The sequence below is a fragment of the Lithobates pipiens genome, unplaced genomic scaffold, assembly GCF_037356315.1.
Source record: "Lithobates pipiens isolate NorthernLeopardFrog02 unplaced genomic scaffold, aLitPip1_a1.2 Scaffold_23, whole genome shotgun sequence".
NCBI lineage: Eukaryota > Metazoa > Chordata > Amphibia > Anura > Ranidae > Lithobates > Lithobates pipiens.
Genome location: NW_027507785.1, coordinates 125,788,247 through 125,809,073, shown reverse-complemented (window position 1 = coordinate 125,809,073; position 20,827 = coordinate 125,788,247).

Genomic DNA, 20,827 nt, shown 5'->3' with positions numbered 1-20,827 from the left:
CCATCTGTCATCAGTGCCACGTGTCATCAGTGCCAGGTATAAGTGTCATCGTTGCCACGTATCAGTGCCATCTGTCATCAGTGTCACATGTCATTGTCCTGGTGCTTCAAAAGTGTAATAAATAGTCAACAAGTTAGATGTGTAATTTATGTTCCTAGAACATATGATGGCGCTACCTGCATGTTGGGCCTCTCTATGTGGCCAGGCTGTGAAAAAGTCCCACACATGTGGTATTGTAATACTCAGGAGGAGTAGCAGAATTTTTTGGGGGGTGTCATTTGTGGTATACACATGCCATGTGAGAGAAATAACCTATTGCAATGACAATTTTGTGGAGAAAAAAAAAATGAAAAATCTTAATTTTGCAAAGAATTGTGGGAAAAAAATGACAACATCAAAAAGCTCACTATGCCTCTTACTAAATACCTTGGAATGTCTACTTTCCAAAAAGGGGTCATTTGGGGGGTATTTGTACTTTCTTGACTTGTTCGGGTCACAAGAAGCGAGATAGGCCACCAGTACATCAGATGTGATCAATTTTGTGCGATTCGCACCACAGCTTGTAGACTCTCTAACTTTCACAAAGACCAAATAATATCCACTAATTTGGGTTATTTTTTACCAAAGATATGTAGCAGTATAAATTGTGGCCAAAATTTATGAAGAAAAATTAATAATTTGCATAATTCTGTCACAGAAACAAAGAAATATGCAATTTTTTTCCAAATTTTCGGTCTTTTTTCATTTATAGCGCAAAAAATAAAAACCCCAGAGGTGATCAAATACCACCAAAAGAAAGCTCTATTTGTGGGAAAAAAAGGACAAAAAATTCATTTGGGTACAGTGTTGCATGACTGAGTAATTGTCATTCAAAGTGTGAGAGCACCGAAAGCTGAAAATTGGTCTGGGCAGGAAGGGTGTTTAAGTGCCCAGTAAGCAAGTGGTTAAGGACTGCCTCACGCCGATATACGTCAGCAGAATGGCATGGCTGGGCACAAGCACGTACAGATACGTTGCCCTTTAAGAGCCCAGCCGTTGGTCTGCGTGCCAGCGGCGCACTCTCGACCTGGTCCTGAGCTCCGTGACAGTGGCCGTGGGACCCGCAGACCCGATCGCTGCCGGTGTCCCGTGATCGGGTCACAGAGCTGAAGAACGGGGAGAGGTAAGTATAAACAAATCTCTCCTCGTGCTTCCTAGTAAGCCTGTCACTGACTGACAATCACTGTTCTCTGTTGTGAGCTGACTGAGAACTAAGTGATCGCTCAGTTGTCGGTCCTAGAGCCAACATGGGACAACTTCAGCATCATAGAGGTGAGTATGTGTGTTTGTTTGTTTGTTTTTTTAAAACCCATACTTCTCCTTTAAGTAGTACATGCTATAAACAAGATTCAAATGTAAAATACAATGAGCGCTCAGAGATCACAACAGCTTGCACAAAAAAAAAAGGTGACAACCTAATAAACCTAAAAAATCTGAAAGAGTGCAGCGCTTAAACATAAAGTGCATCAAAAAATTCATAAATCAAAAGTGCAAAAACACGATATATATATATATATATATATATATATATATATATACAGTGCCTTGCGAAAGTATTCGGCCCCCTTGAACTTTTCAACCTTTTGCCACATTTCAGGCTTCAAACATAAAGATATAAAATTTTTATTTTTTGTGAAGAATCACCCTCAACACACCATCCCCACTGTCAAACATGGTGGTGGCAGCATCATGGTTTGGGCCTGCTTTTCTTCAGCAGGGACAGGGAAGATAGTTAAAATTGAGGGGAAGATGGATGCAGCCAAATACAGGACCATTCTGGATGAAAACCTGTTGGAGTCTGCAAAAGACCTGAAACTGGGACGGAGATTTATCTTCCAACAAGACAATGATCCCAAACATACAGCAAAATCTACAAAGGAATGGTTCACAAATAAACGTATCCAGGTGTTAGAATGGCCAAGTCAAAGTCCAGACCTGAATCCAATCGAGAATCTGTGGAAAGAGCTGAAAACTGCTATTCACAAATGCTCTCCATCCAACCTCACTGAGCTCGAGCTGTTTTGCAAGGAAGAATGGGCAAGAATTTCAGTCTCTCGATGTGCAAAACTGATAGAGACATACCCCAAGCGACTTGCAGCTGTAATCGCAGCAAAAGGTGGCTCTACAAAGTATTAACGCAAGGGGGCCGAATAATTTTGCACGCACCGCTTTTCAGTTTTTTATTTGCTAAAAAAGTTTAAAATATCCAATAGATTTCGTTCCACTTCACAATTGTGTCCCACTTGTTGATGATTCTTCACAAAAAATTAAATTTTTATATCTTTATGTTTGAAGCCTGAAATGTGGCAAAAGGTTGAAAAGTTCAAGGGGGCCGAATACTTTTGCAAGGCACTGTATATATATATTTATAAAGAAAGGTGCATCAATCTAGCATAGTATATCAAAAGATCTTATAAAAGTGACACTAAAGTGAGCATAAAGTGCCAATACTAAAAAACATACAAAAAGTCCAATGTATGTCCCAAAAATCAAAAGGGCTTCCACCTCAGACCTCCATTAATAACGACTCGCTGTGAGTCACAGATTATGCGTTGTGCTTCCAGTGTGAAAAGATCCTCAAGTGCTATGCACTCATCAGAAGGCTAATAGACATTAGCATATCATCCACCTCATAAAGCCTCCACACTCTGAACCTCAATCCAGACCGTGTGCATCCAGAGAGGAGTCCTGTGTAAAAAATTCTCACCAGAGGGGCCCAAAGGATGAGGTATATAGTTTAGTACAGTATTTATTTACTAAAACAGAATCAACTAAAAACAAGCATTAAATTCCACCTAGAAAAAGACACATTTTAAAAGTGGCCCAAAAATGACTTAGTAAGCCCATGGGATCTTTACACACTGGATGCGCAACGCATATACTTTCGCACTGGGAATCACTATTATTATAGATCCTAAAGCAGAGTTCCATCCAGAATTAAAATTTTCAATGTAACCCATTCTCTTAAACTAGTTAAACACTATTAACCAATGTTATGAATGCAATCGCCACTCGATTCCCGCTTTTAGATCTTACTTTAGATTTCTTGTGTATTTCTTTGTAGAGCGCTTCAATCTCTGTTGTGGGCATGTGAAGCCCACTAGCAGTGTCTTCCGGGATATGGTGATGCTGTATACCTAGCATGCACCTCCCGTGCGCCGTAGGAAGTTTTTTATATACACACACAGTATTTATGTGCTTTTGATGCTCTTTTTGATTGTTTTTTGATGCCCGTTATGTTTAAGTGCTGCACTCTTTCTGGTTTATATTAACAAGATTCATTTTACTTACTATAAAATATTTACTCATAGTGCAAAATACATTTTATAAATCCAGCAAATATTTTGTCTTTAAAAAAGTATGCTAAAGTTGGCATGAAAGCAGAACTCAAGTAACACTACAGTTAAATAAATTCATAATGCATGTTACATCTGTTCTGTGTAGGTGTCATTTTTCCATGTAATTTTCAGCCTGTTCTGCAGTAAAATTGTAATTTCACACCATTAAAAATAGAAATAGTATCTCCTGCTCAGTTTAAAATGTAGTGCAGTGCAGTTGGCCATAGTGACTAGTCAGGTTTATGTTAATAAAATTACTTCCATAAAAGATTAAAGCCCAACTCCAGGAGATGAAAATGGAATTTAAAGTGCATTGTGCGTCAATTACGTTACTCAGTCTTGGTTCCAAAAGCCTCTTCATAAGCCACCCTGCAGTGTAATGGATCAAAATCACAGTTTTTTCTGAGCACATCTAATTTCCTGCCTTGGGGACCAGGCATTTTCCCCAGCTCATTATCTTCTTGGGTACTGGTCTCCTCCCCTCCCCCTGTGAGTCTCTCTGTCTCTAGAGCCTGTGAAAGAGGACCTGGCCATTGGAAATGTTGGCACCACCAATAGGCAGGGTGCACATCAAGAAGGCAGTGATGTGTATACCCAAAGGAGGACCACGGGAAGTAAAGAATCATTCTGTTACTGTGGCTTCAGTTAAGTAAAATGGGCATTTGAATAGTTTTTATTTTTGTTCATACCAGCAGCAGCGCCATTTTGAAGAGGGTGGGAGGGGGTTTGCTAATATCCTGGAGTTGAACTTAAAAGGGTAACTAAACCTAAAAACTAAATGTTAAATTGTATACAGTATATTGCAGCATGCCAGTCCTTAGATGTAATGGCTGCATTCGTTTTCATTTTTTAACCTAAGAACATTTTTGGAAAGTACAGAAAATACTTGTTGATCATGCCAGAAATCCATGTCTTTGTCACTTCCTTTGAGCTGAATGCACAAACAATACTCTCAATACTCTCTTCCTTTTTCATTGATAGATGCAAAAAAGTGAACAAAAGCCCATTGACAGGGGTCCTAAGGGTCTTTGGACTCGAAGATAGGCTGTAGCACAGCTTTTGTTTTTGATTATGCATTGGTGAGTTGTTTACAAGTTTAACAATTCCTATATGGTAGCAATTTCTGTAAAAGGAGGGATGATTTAAGGTTATTAAGATGACTATTACATTTTTTTCTGTTGCCAGATATGATTTTGCAAAACTGCCAAAAATCTAAATTTCACTTGCTTGCAACTATGGCAAAAATGTCTAATTCTGTACGTAGTTTAGGTTTCCCAACCTAACACTTCATTCTCCTGTTTCATATTTTTTAAATTACCGTATATACTCGAGTATAGGCCGACCCGAGTATAAGCCGAGGCCCCCAATTTACCCCCAAAAAACTGGGAAACCCATTGACTCGTGTATAAGCCGAGGGTGAGATATGCCTGTCCATCCCTGTGTGTGTCCGTCCATCCCTGTGTGTCCGTCCATCCCTGTGTGTCCGTCCATCCCTGTGTGTGTGTCCATCCATCCATCCCTGTGTGTGTGTGTGTGCGTCCATCCATCCATCCATCCCTGTGTGTGTGTGTGTGTGTGTGTCCATCCATCCATCCATCCATCCCTGTGTGTGTGTGTCCATCCATCCATCCCTGTGTGTGTGTGTGTGTGTGTGTGTGTCCATCCATCCATCCATCCCTGTGTGTGTGTGTCCATCCATCCGTTTGTGTGTGTGTGTGTGTGTGTGTGTGTGTGTGTGTGTGTGTGTGTGTGTGTGTGTGTGTGTGTGTGTGTGTGTGTGTACATATATATATCTATACATATATATATATACAATATAATATCTTTGGAAAAAGAATGTGTTCCTTGTGTCTAAAACATATATGGCATCTCAACAGATTATCTTCTTAATAAAACAATAGAATTTCTCATTCAGAGCTATTCATATTTTTACAAGATTCATAAATGTGGGTTTATGAGAGCTATCATGGTAAACCTGCTGGTTAGATCATGTGTCATCCTCTGAAGTCAGTGACACACTTCCATTTATCTTACCAGAGACACAGAATCATGCTGATCATCAATGAGCTCAAGCTTTCAAGGCTTAGCCATCTAGGTTCCCTGCTATATGCAAATATTTAAATTACTACCCTTTCTAGCTTTGGAAACACTGAATTCATCACTTTTACCAGACTCTGCAGCTCCGATGTAGTTAAACACATAATTCTAGACACTCAATAACAATCTTAGCTCTTTATAACAGTGCACCAGTATATTAAACGTGCCAGAGGATTCATTAGCTCTAGTGTTGCCAAGAACGCCATCTGTCCGTGCAGCCTTGTGTGTCCAGCCTACCTGTGTCCCAAGCCTCCGTCCGGTCCCGTCCCGAGCCTCCGTGTCGTCCCGTCCCAAGCCTCCGTGTCGTCCCGTCCCGAGCCTCCGTGTCGTCCCGTCCCGAGCCTCCGTGTCGTCCCGTCCCGAGCCTCCGTGTCGTCCCATGCCAGGATCGCCGCTCTTCGTCGGCGCCCTGGCGGCCATTCCCCTGTTCAAAAGCCGCGCCTCCCGCCTCCGCCTGTGATAGGCGGAACACTGAATTTCCCAGCAGCCTGTGTTCCGCCTATCACGGACATCGTATCATCCTCGTCCGTAGTACGAGGATGAGACGATGTCCGTGATAGGCGGAACACAGGCTGCTGGGAAATTCAGTGTTCCGCCTATCACAGGCGGAGGCGGAGCCGGAGGCGCGGCTTTTGAAAGGTAGAATGGCCGCTGTCTGTCTGCTCGACACGCTGTTCGGGCAGTCAGACAGCGGTGACTCGAGTATAAGCCGAGGGGGGCACTTTCAGCCTCAAAAAAGAGGCTGAAAATCTCGGCTTATACTCGAGTATATACGGTATAATAAAACGGTTACTCCTTTAGAGCATGTCCCTATTGGTCAGACAAAGTGTGAATGGTCTGCGAAGTTTAAATGGTTACTCTATGCATTTTTAAAACAGACCAATGAACACGGTTATCTGTAACCTGCAATAGCACACTTTCGCATATCTCTCCTTTGTGTTGAACCAAACAGGTTCAGGGCTGGAGCCTCAAACTGTCACACAATAATTCCAATAATGTGATCCATCTTTGAAAAAAAAAATATTCATCTAAATGACAAATTGGCTTTGCGGTACAACACAGGATTTGACATGCTTCCTTCTGCTTTCTCATTTGAGAGCCATTTACAACTACCGTACTTCATCATTTCAGGCCACATTTTATATATTCAGATCTTTAGGATCACCCTATAAAATGGGGTCTATAATGCTGATAAATGCAAGGAATTACACAGTACTGTATATAGACTATCAATACCACTTTCTCTGATTTATACATTCTCTCTCTTCCTCTCCCTTGCAGTAGGTCGTGAGTAGTAGGAGAAAATCGGAGAACACAGAGAGAACACTGAGGGAACCCCCACAAACAGGGGAAGAACCAATAAGCTGTAAACCGTGTCCCTGGTGGCATTTGAAACCAGGGCTCAAACTCTAAAATACAACTGCAAACCACAAAGTCATATGTGTTGCCTTGCAGTGTTATATCCTTCCAGTGCCCCTTCCATGCCACCAAGTTCTTACACTGAATGTGTATGCATAGCCAAAATGTATTTAAAGGAAGAGGTTGAAACCCCTGTTAGTTAATTTTGCAATCTGTGTACTAACTGGAAAATTTTTGCTCACTTCCTGTCCTAAAGGCGCAAATGGAGGTAAGTGAAAGCTAGGTGAATTCCCCTTATAGACACCCTTCTTCAGAACAAATGTCCACAATAGAAGATTTCTGTTTACTTCTTGATCTGGAATTCCTCTTACTGTCTTTCTAGATGATAATGGTCACCAGTGCAAACAGAAGGATGAATTTTGCCAATGGGAACACAAATCACCCAAAAAAAAAGACAGCGGGTCTAACCCTTTCTTAGTCCTACTATCCATTTTTTTTTTTTGCATTACACAGCATGTGGACAGAATGTATGGTAACAACCATTAAAAATAGAAATAGTATCTCCTGCTCAGTTTAAAATGTAGTGCAGTGCAGTTGGCCATAGTGACTAGTCAGGTTTATGTTAATAAAATTACTTCCATAAAAGATTAAAGCCCAACTCCAGGAGATGAAAATGCAATTTAAAGTGCATTGTGCGTCAATTACCTTACTCAGTCTTGGTTCCAAAAGCCTCTTCATAAGCCACCCTGCAGTGTAATGGATCAAAATCACAGTTTTTTCTGAGCACATCTAATTTCCTGCCTTGGGGACCAGGCATTTTCCCCAGCTCATTATCTTCTTGGGTACTGGTCTCCTCCCCTCCCCCTGTAAGTCTCTCTGTCTCTAGAGCCTGTGAAAGAGGACCTGGCCATTGGAAATGTTGGCACCACCAATAGGCAGGGTCCACATCAAGAAGGCAGTGATGTGTATACCCAAAGGAGGACCACGGGAAGTAAAGAATCATTCTGTTACTGTGGCTTCAGTTAAGTAAAATGGGCATTTGAATAGTTTTTTATTTTTGTTCATACCAGCAGCAGCGCTATTTTGAAGAGGGTGGGAGGGGGTTTGCTAATATCCTGGAGTTGAACTTAAAAGGGTAACTAAACCTAAAAACGAAATGTTAAATTGTATACAGTATATTGCAGCATGCCAGTCCTTAGATGTAATGGCTGCATTCGTTTTCATTTTTTAACCTAAGAACATTTTTGGAAAGTACAGAAAATACTTGTTGATCATGCCAGAAATCCATGTCTTTGTCACTTCCTTTGAGCTGAATGCACAAACAATACTCTCAATACTCTCTTCCTTTTTCATTGATAGATGCAAAAAAGTGAACAAAAGCCCATTGACAGGGGTCCTAAGGGTCTTTGGACTCGAAGATAGGCTGTAGCACAGCTTTTGTTTTTGATTATGCATTGGTGAGTTGATTACAAGTTTAACAATTCCTATATGGTAGCAATTTCTGTAAAAGGAGGGATGATTTAAGGTTATTAAGATGACTATTACATTTTTTTCTGTTGCCAGATATGATTTTGCAAAACTGCCAAAAATCTAAATTTCACTTGCTTGCAACTATGGCAAAAATGTCTAATTCTGTACGTAGTTTAGGTTTCCCAACCTAACACTTCATTCTCCTGTTTCATATTTTTTAAATTATAATAAAACGGTTACTCCTTTAGAGCATGTCCCTATTGGTCAGACAAAGTGTGCATGGTCTGCGAAGTTTAAATGGTTACTCTATGCATTTTTAAAACAGACCAATGAACACGGTTATCTGTAACCTGCAATAGCACACTTTCGCATATCTCTCCTTTGTGTTGAACCAAACAGGTTCAGGGCTGGAGCCTCAAACTGTCACACAATAATTCCAATAATGTGATCCATCTTTGAAAAAAAAAATATTCATCTAAATGACAAATTGGCTTTGCGGTACAACACAGGATTTGACATGCTTCCTTCTGCTTTCTCATTTGAGAGCCATTTACAACTACCGTACTTCATCATTTCAGGCCACATTTTATATATTCAGATCTTTAGGATCACCCTATAAAATGGGGTCTATAATGCTGATAAATGCAAGGAATTACACAGTACTGTATATAGACTATCAATACCACTTTCTCTGATTTATACATTCTCTCTCTTCCTCTCCCTTGCAGTAGGTCGTGGGTAGTAGGAGAAAATCGGAGAACACAGAGAGAACACTGAGGGAACCCCCACAAACAGGGGAAGAACCAATAAGCTGTAAACCGTGCCCCTGGTGGTATTTGAAACCAGGGCTCAAACTCTAAAAGACAACTGCAAACCACAAAGTCAATGTGTTGCCTTGCAGTGTTATATCCTTCCAGTGCCCCTTCCATGCCACCAAGTTCTTACACTGAATGTGTATGCATAGCCAAAATGTATTTAAAGGAAGAGGTTGAAACCCCTGTTAGTTAATTTTGCAATCTGTGTACTAACTGGAAAATTTTTGCTCACTTCCTGTCCTAAAGGCGCAAATGGAGGTAAGTGAAAGCTAGGTGAATTCCCTTTATAGACACCCTTCTTCAGAACAGATGACCACAATAGAAGATTTCTGTTTACTTCTTGATCTGGAATTCCTCTTACTGTCTTTCTAGATGATAATGGTCACCAGTGCAAACAGAAGGATGAATTTTGCCAATGGGAACACAAATCACCCAAAAAAAAGACAGCGGGTCTAACCCTTTCTTAGTCCTACTATCCATTTTTTTTTTGCATTACACAGCATGTGGACAGAATGTATGGTAACAACTTAGGGCACTTTAAGGAGAATTCTTGTATCAAAGAGCATTACAGTAATAACATAGACAAGCTACAGTATGAGCCCAATTTAAGGAATTCCATCCAAGCACTATATTTTTAGAGTTTGGTGGACTTCTGCAAAAGCAATGTACACACAATTTCCATATTACATCTGGAGGAAGTTGGTAAGCTAGTGTACTGTTAAAGGATAGGTTCACCTTTGGGAACATGTTACATGTTCCACCTGATTTTAGGGTGCAACATGTAACATTTCCCATGTAACATTTATCATTTATCATGGAGAAATATATTACATGTTTTACAGCACGGAGAAACATGAACAGGAAGCAGGAATATACAAGTACATGCACTGATATATAGACAGTACATCCTGTTATATCATAGAAAACATGAACTATACCCTATGATACTACAGGGCCACCTGCTGCATAGATAGGTATATCTCATACAGTATTGTCAGTTTATTAACAACTTTACATTACTTGCTGTTGTTCTTTTCCACCACCCCTTCTCAACAGCATGATCTTTGTCAAATTATATTCAGCTTCTTCTGGAAATAACTATGATGTTCCTTCAATAAAGTATTGGTGAGTGCATCTGCAGTCATCACCTCTGATGGCCAGTATTGAATGTCAATAACACCTTGCTCTTGATTGTCCCTCAGTAGGTGATACTTGACATTGATGTGTGTTGGTCCTAGTATTAACCCTTTCTAATAGCTTTATACAACCCTAGTTGTCTTCAAAAATTGGAATTGGTTTTGACATGTCTATCCCAATGTCCACAAAAAGTTGACAAATCCATATTACTTACTGACATGTGTGTGCTGTTGCAATGTACTCTGCTTAGGTTGACGATAGAGCGACAGTTACTTGCTTTCGACTAGACCAACTTATGGTTCCTTCCCCATACTGGAAGATGAATCCACTTGTGGATTTGTGGTCTGTGCAGTTCCCGGCCCTATCAGTATCCACATATCCAACCAGTTTTGGATGTGATTTTCCTGGTAACTGTAACTTCATCTAAATTGTTCCTGTGAGGTACTGCATCACTCTTTTTACTGCGTTCCAGTTATGCTGACAGGGAGCTGAGACTTTTCTGCATAGTGTGTCCACTGCTGTGGCTATGCCTGGTCTTGTCACAGTGGCAAAATATAGCAGCTTACCAATTGCTCTGCAATATGTGTCATTGTTGGGTAGCAAGTTTTCTGCTTCATTGCTCTTTTGATAGCCTAGTTCCATAGGAATTTTCACTTCCTTTGCATCTTGCATATGGAATTGTTCCAAGATTTTCTGACATCAAAGATATCAACATTTTCTTTCAGCTTGTGAACTATTTCATTCTAATCCCCTTCTTTTTCAAAACAGGCTACAATATCATTGATATAAATAAGGATGTATATCCATCTGTTTTCTTGATTTTTGGAGTAGAGACAGGGGTCTGCTTTACTTCTTGAGAATCCCTCTTTAGTAAGTACTTTGCTCACTTTCTCATTCCAAACCTTGCAGATTGCTTAACATCATAGATGTTCTTCTGAATTTTACACACAAGGTTGTCTCCTTGCTCAGTCCCTGGTGGTTGCTCCATGTAGAGCTCTTCCTTAATGTCTCCATATAGGAAAGCAATTTTAATGTCTAGGTATTTGACTTGCATGTCTTTACCGGCTGCAACACTAATACGTGCTCTGATGGTGGAGTGTTTTACGATGGGAGCGAATGTTTCATCGTAATCTTTACCAAATTTCTGACAGTAACCCCTGGTAACTAGTCTGGCTAGTCCTTCAGTGTCTGACTTTATTTTGAAAGTCCACTTACTTCCTATAGTTTTGCTGTTAGGAGTGAGCTCTGTGAGTGTCCAGGTTTTATTTTCTTGAAGTAACTTTATTTCTTCTTCTGCTGCCTTTCTCCATTTATTGGCTTCATGTTTTGGCAGTTTTTTTATGTCTTCCCAGGATGTTGGTTCATGTATGCTGTGTTTATTGACACCGTATGACAGTTTGCGGGTGGTTTCCCCTTTGTAGTCTGAGTGGATCTTCTAACTTCAGGCAGTTCAGCAGGATCTGGCAGGGAACTTGAATTAGGCAATGTGAGTTCCAACTCTTGTTCTGATTCCAGCAAAGGTTCGCTTTGGTTGACCCTTTCTTCTGGTTTGCTTGGGCTTTTCACTTCACAGCTTTCACAGAGATCAGTGTTTCTGGTGATGGGCTCTCATCAAATTAAACACTACGGCTTATTGTCACTTTGTCAGTCTTTGGATGTAGGATTCTGTAGCCCTTTGTCACCATGGTGCATATTTTCTTTCCTTCTGTCATATTCATCAATTAATTTCCCTTTGACATATTCCAGTGTCAGCTCCTGCTGGGTTCCGGTTTTAAAGCGTTAATGAGAGGTGCATCTGTCTCTGGAAGGCTGCAGAGGAGCGGGGCAACAATATGATTATCTTTTATGTCCTCCTTAATGGCACGCAGCTGCTCTATGATCTCTAGCATAGCATTCACATGGTCACACATTTGCTGGCTTCTTGTAGTCTCATCTTGTACAACTTTTTTAGCAAAAACTGTTTGCTGTTTAGACTTGAACACTCATGCAGCTAAAGTCTACATACCTTTGGTCGTTTTCTCTGTTCTTATGTGGATAAGCTGGTCATCTTCCACCAGTAAGCTTATAATTGCTTTTGCCTGTCTTTCCTTCCTATCCCTGTCCTCAGTCTCTCCATCTGTGGGTATGTCTGTATTCAGTACTTGTCACAAGTCATCCTTGGTGAGAAACACTTCCAGTTTAAAATTCCACAGCTGAAAATTGGCATTGATTAGATTTGCAATTGCAAACTTCACATCTGAACCACTTGTCATGTTTTAGTAGCTTGTATACTGTATTCACTGACTTGCTGTACTCACTGAGTATTCTTTTCACTGCCTCTGGATGCTACTGGGTTTGCTGGGTGCCTGGGCTCATAACCTAGTGTGCCAAATATTGCAATACGCGCTGGAAGTTTCTTGGATGCAGTAATATGGCTTTACTTTCATGGAGAAATATATTACATGTCTTACAGCATGAAAAAACATGAACAGGAAGCAGGAATATACAAGTACATGCACTGAGATAGACAATACATCCTGTTATATCATAGAAAACATTAACTATACACTATAATACTACAGCGCCACCTGCTGCATAGATTGGTATAATGCATACAGTATTGTTAGTTATTTAACAACTTTACATTACTTGCTGTTGTTCTTCTCCAACACTGCAGCCGCCGCGTGCTGCCCCCTCCCCTCCCGGTGGCAGTGGTATAAAGAGAAGGTCCCATATTAGCTACCACTGTTTGAAAAAGAGCATGGCCATGTGGGGTTCTGCCCACATGGCCACGTCATTCAGATACACAGCTTTGTGTGTCTGAATGAACTACAAGCCCGACATCCTTAGCGGCTGTCGGCTTGCAGTTATGAATGAACTACCACAGCGCTGTGGAGCGCCATGACCCAGCTTGGCTTAAATCAGTACCTAGAAGCCAACTTTTGAGGTTGAGACGCAACTGTACAGAACAGGATGTTTTTTTACAACAGGCCCGTGTTCTTACCCAGAGGTTTATCGATAAAGGGTACCCGTCTGAACCCTTGACTCGTTTGGTAGATGAGATCAGCCATGTTGAAAGATCTGAACTATTAAAGGAACGAGAAGGGGGTCGCCAAAATAATTTCCGCCAACCTTTCATTACTAATTATTCTTGCCAACACACAAATATTAAACATATACTTGGGAAACACTGGCACATACTTAGGAATGACTCAATATTGGGAACTATTTTGCCTGATAGACCCCAAGTAGTCTATAGAGGTGTGACATCTCTGAGGGATAGGGTGGCTCCTAATGCCTTAGACCCACCCATTAACCGCCCACATTTCTTCTCTAACCTCACTGGGTATTATCAATGTAGAAAGTGCCCGGTATGTAGCATAAACGGCTGTCGGTCAAGGAGAAGTACCACCTTTAGATCCACTGTCACTTCTAAATCTCACACCATAGAGCCTTTTATTACTTGTTGTTCCAAGGCGGTGGTCTACATGCTGGAGTGCCCTTGTGGCCTCCAGTATGTGGGGCGGACCAAACGCGCCTTACATGTGCGTTTGAATGAGCATATTGGGAACATTCGTAGGGGGTATACTCAACATTCGGTCTCCAAGCACTACCTCTTGGCGCATAACAGAGACCCTACCAACACGATTTTTTTGGGGATTGACAAGTTCAATCCCCATTGGAGGGGAACCCATCTGATCAGGAGCATTTCGAAGCTCGAAATGATGTGGATACACAAATTAAAAAGTTACAACCCTTATGGCCTTAATATCGAAGTAGACGTAAATGCGTTTATTGATAACGCTTGATAATGTATAATTGGTATGAACAGCTTATACTGTTTAGGCTTTTTGTTGCTTCTAGGATTGTGAACTTGGTGTGAGTTCCATGAGTCTCTGCTAAGAAAAATGGGGGGCTTTTATGTTTACTGCTTTTTATTTTTTATTTTTCGACACCATTATTATTATTATTATTTTTTTTTTTTTTGGTGCTGGCATATTTTAGGGTATTGGTATTTGAATATGCAAAATATTATACCATATTTTTTGCCACATAAGCTCTTTTTCCACTTGGATCGATTTACCTGTGCCAACTAATATCCAATATCATCTTTGCATTTAGTATTTTTTTAAATATTATTTTAATTAATGATATTTTTTAAGATAGTTTGGGGATGGTTTCCTACCCCTTTCCTTTTTTTTTTCCTTTTTAGTTGAATTTTTGTATTCATTGATCTTTTATAATATTTTTGTGTCCTGAATCCACGATTCTCAGAGCAATTTCGATGATCATGGATAAAGGTCGGGCTTTATGTAATAGTAGGGCAACTTCATGTTTTTTCCATTATGTAAAATGGCGGATTAGGTGATAATATGGGCAATTTAGCCCTTTTTCCCTCACCTAATATGGTGGATTGAGAGACAACATGGAGCTCAGACCGAGGATGTTTGTTTACTATTTTGTATTTAGGCGGTGCGTCAGAACGCCATCCCGCATCCCGTGAACACGTCCGTTCGTGACGAAACGCGCGTAGGGAGGTAGGCGTTCTGACGTCTCCGCGTTCTACGCCCAACTAGGAAGTGCGGGCGGCATACGAGTCCGGCCGGCTCGTTTTTTTATACAATCGTTTTCTTCTATGTACATGTGAGTGCAATATTTTATATTTTACTTTATTAAAACTAAGTGGTTTTACACTATGCGAGTGCCTTTTTGAATTTTTCCATATGATCCATGATACCCTCGTTTCCTGACTGGAGGCTTCGTATTGGATACAAGAGCAATGTGGTGCCTGCGACGGTTCATCCAGAACTTCTGTGCTGTGGCTCTGTTGATCTCACTAACACTGGGATCTAAAACTCTGGTAAGCGGCCCCCCTATTCACTGGTGGAGGATTGTTGGGAATGTTTTTACACACAGGACTTTGTGGGTTTCCTACACCTTAATATCACCTTGGAGGAAGCAACACTACACTCTTTGGACAATTTTTTGTCTCAATATATACACATTTTTTTTGTTTTTGTTTTTGAAAACATTTTTTGTTTTTTTTCAGTTTACTCACTTGAATTATTTGATTGGTGTGTGGGTTCATTTTTCCTTTTATTGTATAAGATTTACACATTAGATGTATATCGTTTTTTGCTAATTTTATTAGTGGTTTTGTTTTATAATTCAATTTTTCACTCATAATAATCTTTATTGGTATGATGATAAGGCATTATTTACTCATATAAATTCATCATATGTAAAAAATATTTTTTTCACGAAAAATTGTTTTTTATGATTATTGAAAATTTTTTGATTAGACTTTAGACATAGATTTTTTGTTTTTAGCGCAGCCCACCCTGTTCACTTATTTAGGAGCGCCATGATAGTTCATTGTGTTCCTGTCAGGGACTGACAGTATGCAGGAGACAAGCATGGCATCAACGATCTACTGATCCCTGGTGCAATGCCTTCCAGGTTCCTGCCAGGGGCGGACTGACCAGTCGGTCACTCGGGCACGGACCGAGGGCCCGTAGTTGGGGGGGCCCCATGAGTGGCCCACAGGGGTGGCACCTCATAGCACCCTCAAAAATTGCACTGAGGTATTGGCATACAATTCACATGATTTATTTGAAATAATATTGTACCTGCTGTGAATCCTGCCTGCTACTTGGCTGAGGACTCTTTTTTTGTAGAGGAGGGATACAGCCGCATAAGCCGCTGATGTTTAGTTAGTCCCGGCTGAGAGGGGGGCGGATTGATTCAGAATGTTGTGCAGAGGTGCTACCTTTTAAAAGCTCCCCTGTGTCACATGGTGCCTCTGCATCTGGCGAGAGAAGAGAGAAGAGAGGGTGTAGCAGAAAGAGTGAGAGCCCAGAAGCAAGGAAGGTAAGATGATGACTCCTGAGCTGTTTCCTTGCTAGACCGTGGGGGAGGGAGCAGAGCTGCTGTAGGCAGAGAGCTGACCGAGTCATCTGGCAGGAGGGAGAGGGGGTTCCCTGTTGTGCAGGCTGGCTGTGGTGAAGAGGAGGAATTAGGATGGTTGATGGCTATTGTTTTCAAAAGGGAGCTGTTGCTGAGCCTGGGGAGGGGAAGGGAAACTCCACTCTGTGGTCCTGTCATTTGATTTATGTCAGCAGCAGGCAGCCTGATCTGCTGCTAGAGGAATTCTGCCCTGTGATCTTGGCACTCTGATTTGCCTTGGGCACTGGCACTGAAATCATTAGATTGCCCTCCCAGATCAGGAGTGCCTAATTTACAGTACCCAAACAGATCCAGTGCTAGACTATACTGTGCCCTGGGCAAGCCCAACCCCCACCCCCTTAAAAAATATATATATTTTTTAAAAACAGCAGAAAAAGATCTAAAAGACATAAAGACATATATATATATATATAGATATAAAGACACTCCATGCATTCACCACACCCACCCATTCACCACACCCACTATACTCACAGCACACTCCATGCATTCCTCATACACCCCCTATACTCACAGCACACTCCATGCATTCCTCATACGCACACTCAATGCATTCCTCATGCAGCCCCTATACTCACAGCACACTCAATGCATTCCTCATACACCCCCTATACTCACAGCACACTCCATGTATTCCTCATACACCCCCTATACTCACAGCACACTCCATGCATTCCTCATACACCCCCTATACTCACAGCACACTCCATGCATTCCTCATACACCCCCTATACTCACAGCACACTCCATGCATTCCTCATACACCCCCTATACTCACAGCACACTCCATGCATTCCTCATACACCCCCTATACTCACAGCACACTCCATGCATTCCCCACACCCCCTATACTCACAGCACACTCCATGCATTCCTCATACACCCCCTATACTCACAGCACACTCCATGCATTCCTCATACACCCCTATACTCACAGCACACTCCATGCATTCCTCATACACCCCCTATACTCACAGCACACTCCATGCATTCATCATACACCCCCTATACTCACAGCACACTCCATGCATTCCTCATACACCCCCTATACTCACAGCACACTCCATGCATTCCCCACACCCCCTATACTCACAGCATACTCCATGCATTCTTCATACACCCCCTATACTCACAGCACACTCCATGCATTCATCATACACCCCTATACTTACAGCACACTCCATGCATTCTTCATACACCCCCTATACTCACAGCACACTCCATGCATTCTTCATACACCCCCTATACTCACAGCACACTCCATGCATTCTTCATACACCCCTATACTCACAGCACACTCCATGCATTCATCATACACCCCCTATACTCACAGCACACTCCATGCATTCATCATACACCCCCTATACTCACAACACACTCCATGCATTCATCATACACCCCCTATACTCACAGCACACTCCATGCATTCATCATACACCCCCTATACTCACAGCACACTCCATGCGTTCATCATACACCCCCTATACTCACAGCACACTCCATGCGTTCATCATACACCCCCTATACTCACAGCACACTCCATGCGTTCATCATACACCCCCTATACTCACAGCACACTCCATGCGTTCTTAATACACCCCCTATACTCACAGCACACTCCATGCGTTCTTCATACACCCCCTATACTCACAGCACACTCAATGCGTTCTTCATACACCCCCTATACTCACAGCACACTCCATGCATTCTTCATACACCCCCTATACTCACAGCACACTCCATGCGTTCTTCATACACCCCCTATACTCACAGCACACTCCATACATTCTTCATACACCCCCTATAATCACAGCAAATGCAGCCAACTGTACTCCATCAATTGCAGGCTTTGTGCCCATAATATGCAGCTGCTGTGCCTGCCCGCCTGCTATCTACCTGGCACCTACCCCATCAGGGAAAATACAGGGATTGGTACCAATGTATGCCACCCCTCTTGTCCCAGTTTATTTTCTTTCTGCTGCCCAGGTCCCCCTGTGTGCTCACCTGCTCCCCCCCCCCCCCCCCCATTGTTTTAGGATGATGAGTGGGGACAAGGCTGGTTAATATGTCACAAATGCATATATGTTGGAGCTTTGAGGTGCACACTCCAATACAGTAGGCCACGCACACCTATGGGCAGGGCTGAGAGTCATGGCACAAGGAGGGGATCCCCTGAGGACCAGAGTTAATGAAGGTGTTAACTGTTCAGTCTATTAGAAAGAGCCCCCCCCCCCAGGTCCCATTATACTCCTTTTCAGTCTATAATTGGACCTAAAGGGGTGACTCAGATTCTACAATGGACACTGAAAGTCCCATTAGACTCTTTTGAATTCTCCAATGGGTCCTGGAGGTGGTCTCGCTCTCTAACAGAGACTTTCTGATGCACACTGTTAGAAAGAGACCCCCCTCCAGGTCCCATTAGACTCTGTTGTAGTCTCTAATGGGGCCTGGAGGGGACACTTTCTAACAGACTGTCCAATGGACATTGTCAGAGAAAGACCTCCCTCCAAGTCCCATTACACTCTGTTAAATTGTGTTTTAAAAAAAAAAAAATGGCAGAAGTTGTACTTTATGCAAAATGAAGGAGCGGGGCCAGGGGCGGGTCATGGGCAGAGCCTGACAGGGGGCCCTTGCCTAATTTGGTCCGGGGGCCCTGGATGTTGTCAGTCCGCCCTGGTTCCTGCAACAAAAAAATAATAAATGCACATACTTGTACCTGAAAAAAATGTACATTTAAAAAAGTGAACTTATCCTTTAAAATTCTGGTAGGCATGGAAACAGGAGTGGACTTTTGCTGCATAGAACAAAATGGATGAAGTATGATGACAGCACCACACTGTGCCCCCAACTTTGTCATTACTATCTGCATCTGAGAATTCCATGCTTGTTTCTGTCCTTGAAAAGGCTACCAAAGACCCTCACATGCCGCTGGCATTTTCAGGCATGTCCGTTTAACCACTTGCCGACCACCTCACATATGAGTATGGCGGCAGAGTGGGTCACATGTGCAGGATCACGTACCTAGTACCTGATCTGGAACTTCCAGGTCGGGGGCACACACACATGCTGCCGGTGCCATGGCCATGCTGTGATTAGGCACAGCAGAAGTGGATCACTGATGGCCAATGGATGTCTGCCACCACCTGTTGATTTGTTAGGAGGAACACAGAACAAAGCTCTGCCTATGTAAACAAGGCAGCTCTGTCCTTTCAGAGGGCATATGGTGTTGTTTTGTTTCCCTGCAAAGCAGGGAATTCAATCCAGCACATCCCTTAGTAAAAACAGCACATAATAAACACAAAAACACTAGTTAGGCACACATTTCAAAGAGGGCCAGATTTGATGAAGTAAACATGCGTGATAGCCGACCATTTTGCCTGATATTCTTGGAACCATTGAAAATTCGGTCTAAGTGTGTCCAGCTGAGCACTAATACACGGCCCAACAAGAATTCTCTTGCCTTTGTCGCGCTCATTCCCAACACACACGAATGCTCTGCACTTTAGGGGGTACCGTTAATTCTTAATGATGCCCCACACATTGGAAAATGTAGGGTGCTTTTGGTGCAGTGCAATTTAAAAAACAAAAAAAGCTTGGGAACTTCTTTCACTGCATTTTTGTGAGTAGGGAAGTCCATTGAAATTAATTGGCTGCCCTACACACAGTACGCAGCCACACAGTTGTTGCAATTATGGGCTTAAAACAGGTGGTGAGGAGGCAACATAATGCCTCTTTACTGCCATTCAAATGCCTCTGAAAAGAGATATGTGCATGGATTACTTTTCAGAGGAGCAGCAGTCCTGGCTAATATCACACACAAGCCCTACAAAAGCAGTTTTGATGGTATAAGAATGGGGGGGGGGGGGGTCCGGATTAAAAGTAACATACACACAGACACATGCACACACATGCAGACACACATACAGACAAATGCACGCCACACACACATACAGACACATACATACATACAGACATACATGCACACACATACAGACATACATGCACACACATACATACAGACACATGTGCATACACACACACACACACACACACACACACACATACAGACATATCCATACACATGTGTACACATACATACAGACACATACATACACATAGGGTAAGTGGTTATATGTAAGAATGTTTACAGAGGATCTGAGTTTCCTAACATGTGGCGGTGAGAGTTTTTTAAAAACACATTTGTATTGCAAGTGAAACATTAACCAGAAACAGAAATATAGCTTTTACTTTCCTTTTAGTGAACCCAAACTGTTTGCTAGGGTAAGTGTTTGAAGATTTGTGGGTTGCTTCATTAGGCAAGATGTGAATGACACCTTACCTAATGAACAAGTGGATTATTCTTGAAAACTTGTCCTGCAAAGTATATTCAGTTACAGTGCCTTGAAAAAGTATTCATACCCCTTGAAAGTTTCCACATTTTGTCATGTTACCAAACCATAAATGTTTTTTATTAGGATTTTATGTGATAGATCAATACAAAGTGGCACAATTGTGAAGTGGAAGGAAAATGATAAATGGTTTTCACATTTTTTTACAAATAAATATCTGAAAAGTGTGGCATTTGTATTCAGCCCCCTTTACTCTGATGTGTAGAAACAGAACGAA